The sequence below is a fragment of the Pavona decussata genome, unplaced genomic scaffold (genome assembly GCF_977016875.1).
Source record: "Pavona decussata unplaced genomic scaffold, jaPavDecu1.1 SCAFFOLD_61, whole genome shotgun sequence".
Classification (NCBI taxonomy): domain Eukaryota; kingdom Metazoa; phylum Cnidaria; class Anthozoa; order Scleractinia; family Agariciidae; genus Pavona; species Pavona decussata.
In genome coordinates, this window is record NW_028145482.1 from 3,085,610 (window position 1) to 3,106,023 (window position 20,414).

Genomic DNA, 20,414 nt, shown 5'->3' on the forward strand with positions numbered 1-20,414 from the left:
AATCTACTGGGAATTCTAACCATTGACAATGTATTCAAACTCAAGGTTGCCATTTTCACGTTTGAAATAATAAATGATCAAATATGTCGTGTTTTTGCAAACTCTATTTCCACAGCCTCCTCTCGGCACTCGTACAATACCCGATTTTCATCTCGACAAAATTTTATCAGACCAAAAATATGTACTAACTACGGTAAACACACTGTTCAATTTGGAGCATCACAAATATGGGAAACAATAGACTGTAACATTAAGCAATCAAACTCCGCTTCTTCGTTTAAAACCAAATACGGGAAACATTTGTTTATAAACGAAAAGTAATGTAGAGTTCTTCACCGTCATCCGTTCGCTGAACACGCTCTTTTTCTTTTTCAAACCTATCTAAATACACCGCAATAATTTTCTCTTCCATTGTAAGCAGTGCCCAACTCGAAAGCAGCATGCTCCTTTGGGCACTGCTCATACTAAAGCAAACAAATTTTTTGTAATTATTTTTAATCCTTCTTTGTAATATAAATGTTTATTGTTTTTTATGTAATGTGTTGAATCTCGTTGTACCTGTGAAAAATAGAATTGAATTGAATTGAGTGTAATATACAGTGCCACCTTAGTTGGCTTGAGAAGCGTGGGTGATGTGAAATGGCTTGAATAAGAGAAGAAAGGGCTCAAATAAGCCCACTTGGGTTGGTAGAACTGTGGTTTTTTTTTTCTTCAATTTTTAGAAGTCTAATTTTGAAGAAGGTTGTTTCTGTGATTTAAGTCACAAGGCAAGTGGATATAGTAGGTATAAGCAGTTGTTTTTTGCGTTGAAAAATGGATCAACATATGCTATTTTTTTGTATGGGGGCGGTTTTCAGGAATTATTTTCTTACACTTATCAGTCGTTATGTATTTTGTATACAAGTCGGCGAATTGGTATCTAGCCAATGTAGTGGTTTTTGTACCTATCGTATTGTGAAGTTGTTTTGTATGAAACAGTATGTTGTTCATGTTAAGTATTGTTTTATGCAAAGTCCACTATAATAAGGCCACTAATTGGCTTGAATGAATCTTGATTATGTGGCACCAAAACATTGTGGGGTTTTTACACGAGCAGGAAAATGACGTGTAAGTTATGTTGTGCGTGCTAATTAAGAATTGGTTCATGTTTAGCGTGGGTATATCGAGTTATGGATGCATGCGGGAGGTTTGGAGAGCACGAGAGAAGCGTAAGAGTTGCTCGAGTTGTAGCCGAGAGCAACTGTTGCGTTATGAGTGCTCTTCAAACTTCCGAAGTGCATCCATAACTCGATATATGCACAGCAAAAAGCATGAACCAATTCTTTTATAACAGTGAAAATAAAGTAAACAATTCCTAGAAAACAGATTTTGTTCCTGATTAATTACAAAATTCTCTGAGCAAAAAAAAAAGGTACAAGTGGTTTCTCATATCGGTTTAATCTTAACGTTTCATTAAGTTCGACAAGCAGTTATAGATATACATTTTTATGGTGTTGTTTTTCTGTAAAAAGTTTTTTCTAACATAGCGCGCGAATTTTTCCTTCATCTGACTGTATACGTCATGGGATGGACGCACGGCCGAGCGTATGTTGAGAAATGTACCATGATGATGCTAATAGGAATTAGATTATGATGCGCAGGTGCTATGTTATAAAAGTTGATTTGCATTGTAAAAACGTGGTTAGTAATGATAGCAAGCAAACAGCTAACATCATTCAAGGGTAACTTTTCTTGATATTTGCACGGTACACATCGGGCAGAGAGTTGGGTACGAACCAACCGAGATTGGTAGGAATAGTCTTAAGACTATGTTTACACTAGAAGAGATTTGTCCGGATTCGTCAATGTTTCTGGATTCATCGAATGTAAAGTATTCGGATTTGTTAGCGTTTACACTGTAAGGATATTCGGAATTCTTACCGTTAACACACAAGGACAACTCCGGGAACATTCGTGATGGAATGGTTACCAAGCTCAGTGTTGTTTCGTCGTTCGACAAAGTGAAAATGTCGCCGAAAAAGAAGGCTAGAGTAGATTCAGATGCCACTGAGACCAATTTTCAGCTGTACAGTTGACAAAGTTGAACTTGTATTAGGAGTTGTCCGTGGATATTCTTCCCAAAAGAATTATGAAGGTTTAGAATGGGAGAGCGGTACACATAATAAAATTTTCGCCTGAACCTGCCAGAAGTTTAGGCAACCGGAGAGTGTAGCAATGTTAGCACCAGATCATCCATTTTTGTTTTACCGCAAACTCAAAAGATCGCAGGCGGAAAAATATCCTGATTGGAGAAAAAATCGTTTATACTACAAAACTTTCCGGATTCAAAGGTTGTCGGATTCAAAGTTGCGACTCTAGATTTCGGATTGGAAATCTCCGGAGACACGAGTAAACCGGGAAGGTTTTATATCGTATTCGACCACTTTTGTGTAAACGCAAAACTAACCCGGTACTAAAATTAACGTCCCATATTGATCACGAATCCGGAAATCTTTTGTAGTGTAAATGTAGTCTTAAATTTGGGTGGGAGTCGTCTTAGTATGAAAATGTTAGATAGATGCAAAGAGAATTGGGAGTTGAAGTGGCAGTTGTTGCAAATGAGGAGTTTGATTTCGTGCGAGATTGTGAAAATAATTGAAACCAGAAAGATTAAAAGAGAAATCGTACCGTTAAGATACGTTTCTTCGTTTTGTTTGTGTTGAGTTTGTTGCTTCAGGATATAACAGTCTATAAGGGAGAGAGATTCGAGAAAGAACCGATTCTTGACGTGCGCACAGATTACAAACCTACTGAAACATTTCAGTACACAAACTACAACAGTTGCCACCCAGCAGGCGTCAAAAAAGGCTTCGCTAAAGGAGAAGCTCTTAGACTTCTGAGGACAAACTCTTCTAAAGTAGTGTTTGAGGAAAACAAAAATTTAAAACACGCCTGGTATCAAGAGGTTATCCTAGTAACCCGGTGGACAAAATCCTCTCCGAAGTTAACTTCGCAGAAAGGAAGAATGCACTTACACAAAAACAAAAAGCGCACAAGAAAATTCTACCCTTCGTGACACAATTTCAACCATCACTGCAATGTTCGAAAAATATTCTAATGGATAAATGGTATTTAGTACAAAACCAGGCGCTGCTAAGAGAGATATACAGGGAACCTCCGTTGATCTCTTATAGAAAAAGGAAATCGCTTAAAGACATGCTTGTTAAAGCAAAACTATAAAGGCTTTTATCAACACAATGGGCACACAGCGGGAATCGTGCAGGTCTGTCAACCCCATTTAAACAAGCTCAAAATAAATAAATTGATTGGTAGAACCAGTCATCGCTTATGCACATTCTCCACCTCAATCAGAGAAATCAAATATTATTTCAATATTTGAGGGATAAGAAAAAAGAAAGAAAGAAGGGGACTCAGAAAAAGGGGGGTGAAAATTCACCCATTTCACCTCCCCTGGATCCGCCCTTGAGTTTTAAGCGGGATGGAAACGGCTTTCAGGTTTACCCCGCCTTAAGCATGCTTCTAAAATTGGGGGTTTGTGGTGAAAGTTGTCCGGTACTTTTGAGAAACAGGGGCTTGAAGAATAAACTTAACCGAGGGAAAGTGGGCAAGAGGTTCCCGTTGTTGCCGGGAATTTTTTTTCTGCGCCAAAAAAATAAGATATGAAGTGTGTGGGGTGGAGTTTTCGAAAGTGCTGGTAAGTTTTTTGGGCCAGGTGAGGGGCAGAAGAGGGGATTGTGTGATTCTCTGGTCATAGCCGCTAATTGAAATCTCTTTGTAAACATGGAAGTTCGTTCTTTTAATATGTAATTGGAGGAAAATGAATTAAGTTGGAAATCAAGCTCACACCCGTCGATCGAAAAATGCGTTTTTTAGTAACTCCTCCCATCGGAAAATGAAATTTGGAACTTAAATGTGTTATGGGTGCCAATCAAAACACCATCTAGCCAATGAAAACGAGACATATCAGTGTCAACGCCCAAAATGTTCGTAGAACAGGTTGATATTTCTGATGCACCCTTGTCATCAAGAGGTGAGGACTTCTCTCAATGTTCTCTGTGAATTTACACTATTTATGACTGTGGCGTTTTAAATCTGCTAGTTTAATGTGATATAAGATTACTGAAGTACTCTCAATGTCGTTTATAAAGAGGATGACTGAAATACAAGTGTTGTTAATCACAGGTTTTGTTGAAATTCCAAATTCAGGAGTGATCGATCTGTTGCGTAGTAAAATAAGTCTTATACGGTACGCATTTCCTTTGATTCACTGGGTTCAATATTGAATAATTCAAAGGAATAGGAATTGAAAAGTGAGAAAACGCTAATAACGTTTTAATTTACTGGTTTGGAATTATTTCTCTTATTTATTTTTTGGCAATTCGGGTATGTGTTGTTGTTGCGGCTATCATGTTGCGTATTGATGTAGTGAAGGCATTTTTATCTCTTTGTTGTTAGAATTTGCTGAAAGCAAGAGCCAAATGTAAGTAAAAGGGCACTTTATTTCATTTGTTTCTCTATTATTGCTAAAACAACTGCATTTTTATTTTTTATTGAGAGCAAACGAATGGTGCAGAAATCATGGCTCTGGAATTACTTTTTAATTTCTAGAAGTAATGGGAAATGGATATGTATGGGGCGGTGTGTCGACTTTGTTTTGAACACGCTTTAATTTTCGGAACAAATTATAGGAGTTGTGGAAATGGGGTGTTTCCAAGAATTGTTATAAGCATTTGATAGGGGAAATCACGGGGAAAGTAGACTTAAGAATACCGCTTATAAAGATGACAAAGTGATGACAACATTGAACAATATAACGCGTTGTCTCTTGGGTTATGAAGAGGTTCTGAAAACCTGCAGATGACAACAATGGAAAGTTTAAAAAAATCCAAGAAGCTACAATTGAAAAAAGCGACTTTATTTTAACAATTAAGTTGTGTCTGGTTGTAGTATAAACAACTGTTTTGTATCTTGTGTACGGCAGTATAAATGAAGTCAGTTTGCGCAAACCGCATGCAGAATTTTGATCACGTATACACGCACGGAGGCCTAAATAATTAACTGCAGGAGCTTAAGTCAAAATTTCCTTGCTATCCCACTGTTAGATAACTGTTAATGGAGAATATGAACGATACTGAATAGTTGTCAAGAGGGTTGGCGAAATTGGTGATTGAGTATGTATTACACTAGTGTAACTAACTCATCTCGTTGCTTATTGAGTCAAAGGGAAAACGAATAGCCAAACATATTGTGTCGTATTTAATATTGCTTTCTTAATATTCCTTTCTTATTAGTAAGTGAAAGCTTATGAGTTTTCGGGAAGGGTAATGGTTGATTGAGTAAAACTGCAAGTAGACGAATGAGGGTTAATAACTTTTAAAACGCAAACAGTATTTATTACGGTCACGGCTGAGACAGGATCACAAGCCGCCTAATTGTCCACTGAATATACACGCAAATTGTCAGAAAATTTAGCTGTTTGACATCGCTTTCGGAAATCTAAGCACTGTAGATTATTTCGATCGAGTATGTCAGTGAATGAAGGCTTTAAATATGCTTGAACACAAATTAAATGATAACACGATTCTGGTACGTGGTTGTTTTTCGAGTTTTTGAATCGAATGAAGTTTAACTAAGATTGACCAGTGTTTTGCATAGGTGTTACCGATGTTCGCAAATATATGAGAAAAAACTTGATTACTTAAAATAAGTATAGGCTTATATATGTGGGTTTTGCTTTGTTAGCTAAATGAACGGGAATAACAACAAAGACTACTGACGTTTGTTTATATTTCATGCTCTTGAAGAAAGCGGCAAATTAAAGTATCGGAGATCTGTGTGTTTTAGTTGCTGCTCCATTTGTTAAAAATTCAGGGTAGCTGAGAAGGAATTGTTTACGTTATCTTTGAGAAATCGTTTGGCTTTTATTGTATGAGACAAGGAAAACTCGACTAACCTCTTTTCAATTTCTGACGATGTATGTATCTGTGACATCTCTCTTCAGAGTCGGGTGTATAGACAATATAATTGCCCAGGCCAGTATATCAAACAAATGTTTCCAGTTTCTAGAAATTATTAAAAGAGTCCCTTAACCGTTACATGTTCCAGATGATTCACAATTGTAAGTTGTGATTATAAATGAATTGAACAACGTTTAACTGTGAGGTTCTTGAAGGCCGTCGCTGGCGTCGAATCGAAGCGTGTGTGAAGTCAGGTCGATGCACAGAAATTAAACGGAAGGCTGCTTTATATTGCCGCGCAAGTACTTTTTTTCTCCAGATTTTTTTTTGGTAGTTACTTACGACGGTTCAAATCTGAAATACTTCTTGCAGCTAGCGCTGTCTCCATGATCCACATATGGCAATATTATTTTCTTTCGATTCTGGCGGGTTGATTGATGTCCATGTTTGTTTTATAAATAGAATCATGTGAATTCTAATTGTTAACCAATAGCGTAAAAGCCAGGGGGGGCTAGCAGCGAGGCCTGGAACCGAGTTTGTATGATCGCCCCAGTTAAGAAATTTGGCCGAGCGAGACTAAGTACCGATTTTTTGATAAACAAACATGGCGGCGATTTTATGTGAAGGCGCACCTGTGCGGATTCGCAAACAATTTGGCTATTCGACGTCCAAACATCACAGGAAAGTTTCGGCCTCTCTTTTACCTGAAGTTTGGTCATCAAGAGGGATCACGGATGCAAATTCTGCAGCGAAAAACGAAAATACTGTAACCAACGACTAGCTGACCCACATAGTTCACAGGGCTAGACCAGTAAGACTTCTTCCATTCCACTTTATCGTTACCTACCCTATAGATTTTTTCATTTAAGTACACTGTAGAATCTCCTCCCTTTACAGCAACTACCCACTGGGAGTCAACAAACTGTGGATGTTCTGGTGATCTAATTCTCTGTTTTGCTTAAGTTAAAATGTTACTGTCATACTCTCAACAACAGATTTTTCTTCTCTAATCTCTTCTAAATGGTGAGCAGTTGAGAGGTGATGTTAGCAGCATTTTGGTCTTCAACTTTGCCAAGTGAGCCACAAATATTGACTTTTGAATTCATTATGTATGCTTGGTAATAAATCTCATCATTTTAAAGAGGTGAAGCTATCTTTCATTAATTTAAATTTTGTCTGTCATACCTCTGGGGTGAGAACTGGAACATAGAACAGGTAGGGCGCAGCAATACTCCAGCCAGTCATTACACTGTGCAAGTGTGTGAAAACGTGCAGTAATTGCATAATTTACAATATGCTAATTACACTTGACTATGTTACGCAATATGTACCAATTAAACAGTATTGCAATATGTTACAGTTCTGATGTATATTGTCATGTTTTGATGACATAATTATACTGCAGAGTAATGTGGCCAGCTGGGTTAATCCTCGAGTTGCTAGAAACACTTTAGTAATCAAGGGGTGATAATTGAGATTGTCTTCTTTGAAATGGCTGTTCAATACATAGAGAAACCATGGTTGATTTACCATCCCGGGATCTATTTGGTACTGTATCTCCCTTGCAGTTGGGTTTAAGGGTGTATTCCCAGTAGCCCCATTTTGGCATCCACCAATGGGGGAAAACCACCATACCGATACAGGTGTTCATGGACATCTGTATTGTAAAGGGTGACAGGTAATACAATAATATTTACATGTACCTTCCAAGGTTTTTGCACATGTATGTGGTTTCTGCAAGATCTCAGTGTACCAGTACATTGTTCACCCAGTGCTACTGAACTCAACTTCCCAATTTTTTGCACGAGAGAATAAGGACCTGAATGTCTTTTCACGTAAGTTAATCTCCCCATACAGACAAGAGACAAACACCCTAGCAACTGCTCATACAAACCTGGCAGCTCTATTCACAATAATTTTGAGCAATCTTCTTCTGAGATCTTTATCAGCTATCCTTTCCAGTCGCAAAATTTTCTTATCTAAAAATTTCTTAAGGACTCATGCCGTTTTCCTTGTGTATGCATTTAAACAATTTGTGGATTAAAATTAAACTTCCAGGAATAACTGTCGTCACGCAACATTTAAACAGAGGGAGAATTTCATAAAATAAACATGCTGTTTCATTCGTAACGACACTTTCAACAGTTGATACGCATAAAATGTGGGACAAATACTTTTAATAAGCTTACATTAAAGTTCCAAGCCGATCTTGAGAAATAAGCTTACATTCTGGGCTTTCGCGATGACAGTCGTGAAACACTGCGTGGCTTCTAGTTTCTTCAGAACTGAACAACAATTGAAATTGAACTCTACTATTTTGTCGACGTACAATATCTTCCTGAGACGACGAAAACCATAATCGTTCGCTACCCTACAAATCATATTTTTCACCACATACACTTGCTGAAAACATGTCGCTCGCAATTTCATTGCTGACGACTCTACTAACCTAAAACAAAGCTGGCACCTCATTCCAGTGGTCTTGATTAATCGCAGTGTTCAAACTTCGTACTACCGCAAAATAACATGCTAACAGTAAAGTAACAATGACTTAATACGAATGTGTTTTCCACTGTCGAGTCGCCTCAGACAAAATAGAATGAATCCTTCGCATTTCGCGCATGCTCGTTACGGTTTTCGAATGATTGACAGATTTCTTTACTGGGGCGATCATCATTTTCCGCAAAGCGGCAAGATCAAAGGCAGCTGCCAGCCCCCCCTGGTAAAAGCTTATATTGAAAAGTCAGTGGTGTGGTTTTCCCATCAAGTTTCTAATCAAGTGATTTTGATCGTAGGACGAGTCAAGTTCGAGTCAATTTTTTTTCACATTTTTTTTCCAATAATATCGTTGGACTATACTGTAAATGTTATCGTCAAAAAAATGTCCGATAGTTAAAATAAACATCAGTAGTTTGTTTTTCAACTGAAGACAGTTTTCAAGTGGAGACGGATAGTTTTGCGCCATTTTTTACATTTCAAGCATACACCCGCTGGCCCCCAGAGTTGCCAGATCGCTCTTTTGACAGGCATGGCTTCGAAAGGTAAGCAATATTTTTTCCTGTCGAATCCACATGCATCTAGTTAATCTGAAGATTAATCGTATCAATCATTCTAACCAAAAGCTTTTCAATAGTCTCAACGAATAATGCTGCGATTCTTGGTAATTTGGTTTGCTTCGAAAATCTTGGACAAATTTGCCCTGTAAAATCCGTACACAAAGGAAAGATACATTGGATATCTGTTGCAATGAATAACGCTGAGAATGACTCAGGCAAACAACATGTCCTCCACCAATTTGGCCGTGAAGAGAATGGGTTAGAATTGTTATTTCTTTTGGATGGGATCCTTGTGGATGCAACAAGATGGCGTGCTGATATGATTTTTGTACTTGATGTAAACTTTCACGTTTTGTTGTTGACATGGAATTTCTGTCTCAGTTGTGTGTAATTAATACAGGTAGGAATCTGTGTGGAAAATGAATGGATGCCAAGGAATGTTTACTTCTTTGAAAAGCAGCTGCGAATCAAATTTATGCAGGAATAAACTGACGTAATCGGCAGTGAAAAAGAAACACCAAAAAAAAAACCAGTGGAATCTTGCTGTCCTTGTACCTCTGGTACACTATTTTCACACAGCAATTAAAAACAAAAGTACTAAAAAAAAAGGAAAATTTAACTTGACTCGAACTTGACTCGTGGTACGATCAAACTCCTAATCAAGTTTGGTAAGTTTTTCACGTATTGTCGATCGTGAACTTTTTGGATCAATCGGCTATGAAACCGCTTGCTTTTTATTGTAATGTACTTCTTTGATTAAGTGCTTAAATAACCCAAGGGACTGTGCTTTTGTTATGTCACAAGAAATACTGTTCCAAAGAGTGGCGCCACTACAGCTAAAGCTATTCTTGTAGCAGTTTGTGCACAGCAATGGAACATTGAGCTTATTCTCAGAGTATCTTAGGTTATATCCCGGGGGGTGGGGGGGGGGGGCACTTTATTATAAGAGGCTAATGGGGATGTGCCGCTGGATGGGGTCGTATTTTCACGACTGGATTGACTATAATGGGGTTGCATTTTCAATAGAGTTACTAGAATGGGGTCGCACATTTTTGGATTTTTGGGATAAGAAAATTCTATTTCGTAGGGAGTGAAAATGGTCTTGGCTAAAAAAGTCAGAAAGTTGTTGTTTATTAAATGTAACAATGACCTTGCATTACATTCTGTTCTTGAAACCACAACTTCAATAAACTAGTTACACAATAGCACAAAACCACTGGTCCAGAACAAAGTAGATGCATAAATAGAAAGTGACTTAGTTGGGATCGCGAAAATTACATTTTCCCAAAAGTGACTAAGATGGGGTCTATAACTGGCAACAAAATAGACTAAAGTGGGGCACTGGTTATGAGAGGCCAGCGGCACATACCCAGTTAAACTGAACCCAAGTACCCCCCAATACTTAGATGAAAAATATCTTTATACATTGCCAAAAATACAATCTTATGCATGGTAATATTCTTTGGTTGAGACACTGATGTAATGGCTATGGTATTCTTTGATCGTTGGCAACTCTCACGTATTATGCGTGAGTGTCACGTCTGCATACTGAAGACATTGATCTCACGCATCAGGGACAATTTGTTACATCTGACTCAAAAATCTGGATGAGTTTTTTAAAGAACCTTCATTTCATTTCAGATTTGCTATGTATTATTTCTTTGCTCCTCACAACAATCACAAAAGCTTTCAAATGTCTACAATCCCTTAGAATCATAAGTGTTCAAAGGTTGTCGGAAGATGTTCATATATTTTCGGAATGTTTTGAAGTCTTTGGGAAACTGTTGGAAATCTTCGGAAGTGGCTTAGATGCTTTTGAAAATCCTGGTGATGGTGAGAAAAAAAATCTCATGCATTTGACTCAGAAAAAGTTGGCAGGCATACCCTTTTACAGATACAGATAGCTTGATTTGGGATGGATGATTCAATTGACTTTCGGAAGACTAAATTAACAAAAATATTTAGTATTCCTGGAGTATGTCCACAGCATAACAATAATTATATTATTATTATTACGACTAGTTACAACGTTAATCCAATTTAACTAGGTGTGTATCGTGAAGTTTTGTTAGAGGAGTTCAAATTTGTCCCTGTTTTCTACTGTTTGTTACCCTTAAAACACTATTTTTTAGCAGATTCAGCTATAATTCACATCATCAATATGGAATTAATTCTTTGTACCAATAGTAATGTTATGTTTACCATCAATTTCATTGATGTGTGACGCTTGAATAAAAACTCTCGTGTACATTTGGTGATTCGCTTCTGTCAATGGTGTTGTAGGAATGTTGCTATTATTTTCAAAAAATATGGTGGCCATGCATGCACTGTGTAGTCTGTTCGGTCAACATAGTTGCTTGCTTATTCTTCATGTTTACGTTAGTGAGTGCTGTATTTGATTGTGCAGGGGTTGAGCATTAATTGATGGAAACCACACTGACTGTCTTTCGTGTTGCATACTGAATTCGTACATTTCTGGATATAGCTCAATTACTCTTCTTGTAAACAATATGTTATGTGCTGTAAATAATAACAGGAATGTGATGTACTACATGCTCATTTATTTATGGTGATGTATGCGATTTTTTTTTTAACTACTGTACATTTGTCTTGCTTTTTTCGTCTGGGCTGGGTAATCAACTGTTGAGGTATTTCTGTATTTTTTCGAATTTTGTACACAAATGTCATCTCCACTTTAAGAAGCAGGGCTGTCAACTCTCCCGGATAATCCGGGAGACTCCATATTTTGAACCGTATCTCCTGGTCTCCAGATTGATGTCTGTAATCTCCAGATTTTCAGGCGTATCTTCAGTGAAATCTCCAGATTTCTCCAGATTTATGTATGTAATCTCCTGGATAATTGACTAAGTTTGCCATTTGTCGTTGGCTGGACTCTCTTTGAAAGAAATCTGAATTGTTTTGCAGGTTTTTATTTTACTGGTTAAAGGAAGTCCACCCCCCCCCCCCCCCCCCACCCTTGAATTTGGCCTTGGTGCGACACCTCTGCACGGGAATTTCCCTTCTCCATATTTGAAGATGTGTGAGGTTGACAGCCCTGAAGAAGTCTTGCTATAGCGATCGCGCTGAACTCGCTTCATGAGCAAAAACACCAGTTGCCAACGAAAAATTCAAGAATAAGAAGCAAATATGTTGAATGAACAAGCTATGTAGTCACGGCTGCCATTTTTTGAAAACAAGAGCGGCATTCCTATAACGCCATATAAGGAGCACATAATTTACAGAAGTGAATGTTTAAATTTATTTGAGGGTCATGTATCACTGAAATCAGTGGTAAATAAAAATGTTAAAATTTTCTCTTGTTCAATAGATAAGATTGGAAATGTCTACTAAACCTTACAAATCGAAACTTCTTTTGTATTTATGGAGAGTCAGTTTTATTGCCATTGAAGTATTTTTACAAATAAATACCTTTATTTAAAGAAATAGAGAAGAAAACTGAAGAAATTTCATGTTATTCTGATTGTCAACTAGACATGGAAAATAATAATTTATTAAATTTAACAGGAAACAGCTTTTATCTAAAATAAAGAATACTTACTTTGAAACATGGTGTTGAAAAAGACATCTGCAATTTTGTGATGTAAAAATGTGACCTTTTTTCCTTAGTTGACAGAAGATATTATGGATCGCAAACAACAAGAGAAAGGTAAACTTAATTTAATTTTTCTACCAAAGGGGTTGGAATTTCTGTTATAGCAAACAGCTTTCTGGGCATCGTGAGTTAAAACAGTTTTTACTTTTTTTGATGTGAGCTAATTAAATGCTTTATACGTTTGATAGAATACTTATTCAATACACTTGAATAACCAAGAGACAAATCAACACTGTTGATGGAAGCATTAACAGAAAATTGAACTTAAAATGGTACTTATAGCAGCTGATGAAGTTAAAGTAAAACAGTTGATGTTACTCTTAATATCAAACATAGCTTTGATGAATTAATAATTAACTGCTTTTGTTTTTCTTTTGTTTTCATTACTACCGTTTCCAAATGTGACAATTCAAACAGCCGTGGAGAAACAGGGTACTGCTCCTGGTAGAGTAATCATAATGTTAAGAATATTAATTTTATTGAAAGAAACATGTTTTATTAAAGCAGCTTCTTAAAATTAAGTGTCTTTTCCAACTAGTATGATGTAGGAAATGTAGGAAATGCCACTCAAGAGAAAGTAAATTTGAAAAAATTTTCGGTGGGGGGGGGGAACCTGAGACTTCCCTATAGGCTTGTGTCTTAGGTACTTGCGTGAGTGCCTTTGGCACTAAAAAATACTTGCTATTTTCCATTAAAAGGGGTTGGAATCTCTGTTATAGCAATGGAGCCTTCTGGATATCCTGAGTTGAAACAGTTTTTGCTGGTTTTTAATGTGAGCCAATGAAATGTTTTATATCTTCGAACTTAAAATGGTACTTATAGCAGTTGCACACAAAGTAAAACAGTTGATGTTGCTGTTAATATTAAATGTATAGCTTTGATGAATCAATAATTGACTGCTTTTCTTTTCTTTTTGTTTTGATTACTACCATTTTGGAATGTGACAATTCAAATAGCAGCGAAGAAGCCAAGGACTGAGCCTGGTAAAGTAATTATAATTATTAAGAACATTTATATAAAAAAACCAAAAACGTCTTATTAGAGCACCTGTCTAAAAAGTCTTCATTAACTAATACTTAACAGTTGGTTAATTGTCACTTAACAAACTCAGCAAATGGAAGATGCTATCAGTGGTCTTCAACAACAATCAAGTTCACTGGGTGGCAATTTTTCTCTTCTGTGTTCTCTCTTTTATCTTGCTCCTATTATCCGATTCTTGATATCCTTGGAAAGTGTCAATACAACAAAAATTAGAAGTGAGCATTTTCCAGATTATGAAAACAGAGTTAGGTGTGTATTCCAATTAAGCAACAGTTTAATTTAAAATGCAAGTTCTAATTTAATCATAATCTTATTTAAAGGGACACAGTCAGCTAGTGTACAGGTGTATTAGATACCATTTCTTAGCTGATTTGCATATCACATTTCATCATAAGTCTAGCGCTGAGAAGCGCATCCTATGAAAAATCTAAATAGATGTTGTCAAGTTGAAGTATTTGCCAGTTGAAATTATTACTGTATAGTGATTATAGACCTAATGTCATATTAGAACACTTATCTTCTTGATGCCATGGAGAATTTATACTGATGGAGTTGTCCACAGAAAGTCAAATGTCAACGAATACCTCTGTAGTTGAAGAATCATGCAATTGTTTATTTTGGTATCTGGTCGTGTGACAAATTATTTTCTACATTTCACTGTCACTGTTTGCATGAGAGGCAAATTGAGTTGAAATTTTAGTGAATATGTCAATTTTAAAATGTAGCGAATCCACTGAACTTTTTTAATAGTGTAGCTAATAACGACCAGTAAGCTTTATTTCTGCTTTCAATGATATATTTTGCTTTATAATTTCGTTTCTACAACTTCTGCACTATTTAAATTTAGGAACCAAAGCCATGTAATTGCAAGAACGCTTGTTTGACCTGTAGAAAAAAAGGTTCTACTAGAAATTGTTCTTGTTGATGAGATAATCGACTGTGTACCGAAGCTTGTATTCATCTGAAATCCAAATCAAGCAGTGATGATGCAAAGTTCGTATTATTTATGAAGATTTCCTCTACGTGAATGTTTCGCCAGGTTGAGAAAATGTGATTTTTCAAATATATAATTATAATAGAGATTTGGTGGCCAATGTTTTTGAATGATTTTTCTAGTTATTGAAGTTAACGCCGGGGATTTCTTTTGTTTGACGCCTTCACGTTTTCCACCTCTTGTTTTTATGTTGCGTTGGAGACAGATTACATACTGATTTTAACCAAATATGATAAAATAATGTCATAGGATGAGCAAAAGCATACTGAGAAACAGGTTTTTAGTAAAAGCTTTAAAATCCAATAAAACAGTGAGAAGATTGAAGTGGATTTCTTGATGTATTCGACAGATAGTTTTGATTTCAGGTTAAGGTACACGGTTTTCAAACTGACAAAACTAGTGTTGAGGTCAGCGTGGTCACAAAGCTGACTGTGTCCCTTCAACATTAAGCTGGTATTGGCCACTAACTATTGGATTTCTGGAATACAATATTATTACTGTATTCCAGAAATGCAACAAATAATTTGTTGCATTTCTGGAATAAAATTCTGGAATAAAATTGGTGATTTCCACTATTTAAAGTGCTGAGTGTTCTATAAGGTAGAGTTGATTAGATTTGATTTGCTATTTCAAAAGTGTATTTTGTTTTTCTTCCAAATTAAGATGCAAAATTGGTATTGTGAACAAGACTTTGAATAAACATGACGATCACATTTGTCACTGAAATTAGATTATCTTTTTTGTTTATTAACGACAAAAACTATTGTTTGTAGGGGCACTGAAGTCCTAAAAATATCTGCAGAGAAAATGGATTCCGGTTAATTAGACTTTTTTTAAATTTAATAAGAACAAAAATGTCCCTTACAATGGAGATGAAAAAAGAATATGGAGTAGTCAAAAGTCATAGGTGGTTTAATGGCCATGTTAGACTACAATGGGTTTAAACTATATATCACCATCCAATATTATCATAACAGCTGTAATGGGTGATTCCAGAAAATATCCATACCATACCACGGACGGCTTTCAGGATTTCCGAAGGGGGGGGGGGGGGGGGTTCAAGTTAATGGAATTCTGAGGGCATGGGGTGGGGATATTTATGATTGGATATCCGAAGGCACTGGTGAATTCAACAGGTGGGATTTCTGGAGTAGAAAGTGCAGAGTGAGTTCCTTAAAAATGCTATTGTAGTGGACTTTTGTAGTTCGTAAATAAAATTATTCACGAACGTATGAGTGCGGAAGCAGAAGACAAGCATCGCTAGATCATGATACATTTCAAGTACACTACATGAGGCATATGGGTTGAGAACACTTTTTGTGCATACAACATGACATATAAAAGGATGCAACAAGACTTGACGGTACATTTGGTCGCTGAAGGATTTTAACTGGCTGAATTTGAGCTATTCTGCTTTGTAAACGTCAAAACAGCACAAGAAAACAAAGAGGAGTAAAACTGGCATAAATGGACTTAAAAAATGGACTCCAAATTCGGACTTAAAAAGAAGTTTTCCCAGCTTGGCCACTAGTGGTAGGTTTTTCTTGTTGCTGAAGAGTAAAGCTTGTCGCCTAGTGCCGCTAGATGACAGTTTTGAGGAGGCATAAATTCATGTATGTTTGTTCATATAGGCGTTGCTTCAGTCGAAAATGTACGTCCCAGAAAAAGCGGAAATTCTGAAGGGGAGGGGGGGTTCACGATTATGGAATTCTGAGGGCATGGGGGGGGGGGTAACACATTTTAGAATTTCAGAAGGTAAGGGGGGGCTAAAACATGAAAGCCGTGCGTTCTTGGATATGGATATTTTCTGGAATTGCCCAATACTAATGAATGATAATAAATAAATTTATTAATATGTTATTACTTCATAATTGACACTTGCATAATCAATGGTATTGGAGTAATGTTATTATTGTATCTTGCAGCTGGGAAATGTCATAAACTATATTGTTCAATTCACGTGTTTTATTTCAACCAAGGTATCTATTGTTTGAAATTTTGATATGCAATGTGAATGATTACTGTGGGCTGACCCAAAGAAACTTTTTTTTACAAGTTAGCAAATCAGGATGATTATGTGAATTTCATTAACAATCATGCCTCTTTGCAAAGTTCATCAGGCAAGTGACCCAGCAACGAATTATTGAAAAGATATTGTTTTATATTATAATAACAATGAAGAAGATATTATTTTGATGGGTCTTGACAATCTGCAAGCCAGTGAGCGTGCGAGCCATGCGAGGCAGACATGTGAAGCACTCAGGTTAGCGTAAAAAAACACCACTCCGGTTAGCCTAAAAATAACTCTGGTTAGCCTAAATAGCACTCAGGTTAGCTTAAATAGCTCCCTTGTTAGCTTAACAGTTAACATTCATGTTAGGGGTTGGTCATGCCTTGGATGCCTCGTATGTTTTATTCATGCCTCGCACGTCTGTCTCACATGGCTTGTATGGCTCGCACGTTTGGCTTGCTGGCTCGCACACTGGCCACACTCGTGATTTGCTAACATGTAAAAGAAGTTTGTTGGGATTGATCAGAGTAAAGCGTGTTGCACTGTATTACGCAGTTGATTCTTAATGTAATCCACCTTTTATGCAAAAATTTAACATCAATCATGAAAATAACTATAGTCCAGTTTAAAATTCTTCAAAAAGTTGATGCGGTGGAATATTACATTGGTAAAAAAAATTAATGAGGTGTAGATATACACTGAGCTCACTGTCAGCTTGTTGGAAATATAGTTGCATTGGTGTTTATTGATTCGTAACGTTTGTAATAACACTTGTGTATAACACAAAGATGCCTTGAAGCTTTCGGTATTAATGTGTTTCATTAATAACTAATGTATCTTAAAAGAAAGGGTTACTAGTATACCTTGGAATAGTCTCAGTTTGGCTGATATCTTCTTGTTTATTCCCCAAAAGTCAAAAAGCATAGACTGTTCAATCGTTACTGATTTCAGCATCTTTCATGAGTAATTGCAAAGAGGTTTGTTGTGCTTCATTATATCTTGTAGCGATATCTACATTGTTAAAAACCATTATATGAAATAATGACATAAGTGAGAATAATGTATTATATAACAATAAATAACACAGGCGTACTTATAAAAGGAAAATGCTTAACTTAGTCAATGCTATCAGGAGTTGAACCTACTGATTACTAGGTTAGACACTATAACTATATGTGACCTCTCACACGAAAACGTTCCTTACGGTTTGCCGTTTTGAAACGGATAGCCATTCGTAAGCCGTTCATCAGCCGTTCAAACGGAATGGGATGTCGTTTGAACGGCTTGAGCTGTCTGTTCAAAAACAATTGGGAGCCGTTCGAACGTTCAGTCGTTCGAAATTTTTCTAAAGCCGTTCAGCCGTTCGACTTCACCTGTTCAAAATTTTCCTTTAGCCGTTCAGCCGTTCGACTTCACCTGTTCTAAATTTTTCTGAAGGTGATCAGCCGTTCGACTTCACCCGTTCGAAATTTTCCTTGAGCCGTTCGACTTCAACCGTTCAAAATTTTTCTGAAGCCGTTCACGGCATCCATTTTAAACGGCTTCTCTATCCGTTTGTCATCCGTTCGCATGCCATGCATTCGACCGTTCGAACGGATACCGTAAGGAACATTTTCGCGTGAGAGGTCACATATGAGCTACAGGAGATTGATGGGAACAAAAATCATTAGTTCATTCTATGGAACAAATGTTGTGCATACTGCTAGGATAAGAGTGTGAATATCTAACATAGGCAGAAATGCAATAAATGTGGTGGAATATTTTAAGGTTTCTGAAGAAATGAAAATGATGTATTCACTAAATGAGACAAATATGCTTGGAAAAAAGTAATTTAAGTGCTTATATTATTTCAGGGGTCGGAACTAAGATCTTTTGTGTACTAGTGTAGCTGATTGGAGTGTTAATGTGTGACATATATGTGGTGTAATGAATGTGATGTATAATAATTTAAGGCTGGTGAATAGTATGACATAGTTTATCAGTAATGTTTTATCAAACGTCTGTTTTATGACTTCTCATTGATTGTACCTTTGATTCTACTGTTACAGCACTACGACGTTTAAAGATGGATTATATAGAGTAGAAGTGTGAGTATAAATTAAAAAAAAAATGAGTTTCTTAACTGATTAAGCTGATCTCAATTGCTCATGCAGAACAACATGTCTTATGCATGTTGTGATTAATTCAAGTAAAATAAACTGTTTGAAAGGAATAATTAGTATGATTCCGCAAAAAAGTGGGTTCGAAGTCCAATCGGACAGTGGACGACGGAAGAAACTTGCCTCTTGGACACTGTTGAGTCATTTCTTAATGCAGCAAGCATGTTCACAACCTCTAGAAACAAATCTCCCCTTTTTTCATGGTCTACACTCTTAGAGACCATACAAACGGCGTCATAAGATATAAAAAAATTTTTGGTGAAGCCAATCGTACACCTGCCGACTCGATCATGCGTTCTCACCCCAGACTCGTACCCAGTCGTATTTACGTGTTTTGTGGGGTGAGAAGATTGGATATGAGGATGGATTGAGGCGCGCGGCGCGCAGGGTGTTATATTTCATTGTTAAGCCGCTGTTTCACGTTGAAATTTTTAGCTGAGATTTGTGTGCAACAGCGCTGCGAAACAAGCTTTGGGGTATACATGGGTATACAAGGGTATTCATAGGTATACAGGGGTCTACTAGGGTTTACATTGGTATACAAAGGTATTCATGGGTATTCATAGGTAAACAGGGGTACACATGGGTATACAAGGGTGTTCATAGGTATTCAGGGGTTTTCATGGGTTTAGATGAGTATACAGGGGTATACTAGGGTTTACATGGGTATACAAGGGTATTCATAGGTATACAAGGGTATTCATGGGTATTCAGGGGTTTTCATGGGTTTACATGAGTGTACAGGGGTACACTAAGGTTTATATGGGTATACAAGGGTATTCATAGGTATACAGTGGTACTCATGGGTAAACAAGGGTATACATAGGTATACAGGGGTATACAAGATGATTTACATGGGTATATAAAGGTACTATTATGATAAAGGATATTTGGGTGACTATATGGTACCTTAACATGGAGTATATACCTAATGGGGACTTGATACAGTTTATCAACACTGCATGTTCTCCTTTCAAAGAAGTAGAAGCTGATGGAAAATATCCGCAGCAACCTTCAGAGAGCTGAGTTTTATGTGAAAGGATTATTGCGTGCTTTGAGGCATTTAGGACACGTTATTCACATACAACACACTGGCGGTTACCCTTCCATGGAAGTGCAGCAGATATAGAAATGGCGTGAAAACATCAAAACAATTTCTTTTTGCTTCTGTAACTTCCTGTTATGCAGGGCTATTAGTATCAAGAACAAACTGAACAGACATCAGGCGACAGAACGCCAAGATATTTTTTCAGGTAAGCTATTGTGCTGTTGAGAAGAGAATTCAATAGTAAAGACCATTCACCATTTCAAGACCAAGTACACCAGGGCCAATTCTGCGCCACATTTTGAGTGTTTCCCTAATTGTTTTTGCTTGTAATGCCACGAACTGCAACTAGATCTCGAAAGCGAAAGTTTCAAGGGAACCAGTTCTCACAGACAAAGGAAAAAGCAGTGAAAAGGGCACCTGAATTTGCTGTAGAAAAGGACGATGCTGAACTCTCTGGCTCAAATTCACAACTGAGCGCTTCATTGAGAAAACTTCAGACAAACCTGGATAAAACCGACATCAAGCCGAAATTTAA

At 37.0% G+C, this 20,414-nt stretch overlaps 2 long non-coding RNA genes and 1 pseudogene across 3 annotated transcripts in view; 1 reads left to right on the forward strand and 2 right to left on the reverse strand.

Moving 5' to 3' along the window:
- Positions 1–20,414, forward strand: part of LOC146479110 (uncharacterized) — a 177,126-nt pseudogene that overhangs the window by 68,375 nt on the left and 88,337 nt on the right. The gene's annotated exons all lie outside the window — the stretch shown is intronic.
- LOC146479113 (uncharacterized) lies at positions 8,118–8,664 on the reverse strand. Its single transcript, XR_014865023.1, has 2 exons — positions 8,407–8,664; positions 8,118–8,242 (listed from the first exon to the last, which is right to left on the reverse strand). It is a non-coding gene; the product is annotated as an uncharacterized LOC146479113 (long non-coding RNA).
- Positions 13,055–19,569, reverse strand: LOC146479114 (uncharacterized). The gene is made up of 3 exons (XR_014865021.1): positions 18,314–19,569; positions 17,536–17,854; positions 13,055–13,850 (listed from the first exon to the last, which is right to left on the reverse strand). It is a non-coding gene; the product is annotated as an uncharacterized LOC146479114 (long non-coding RNA).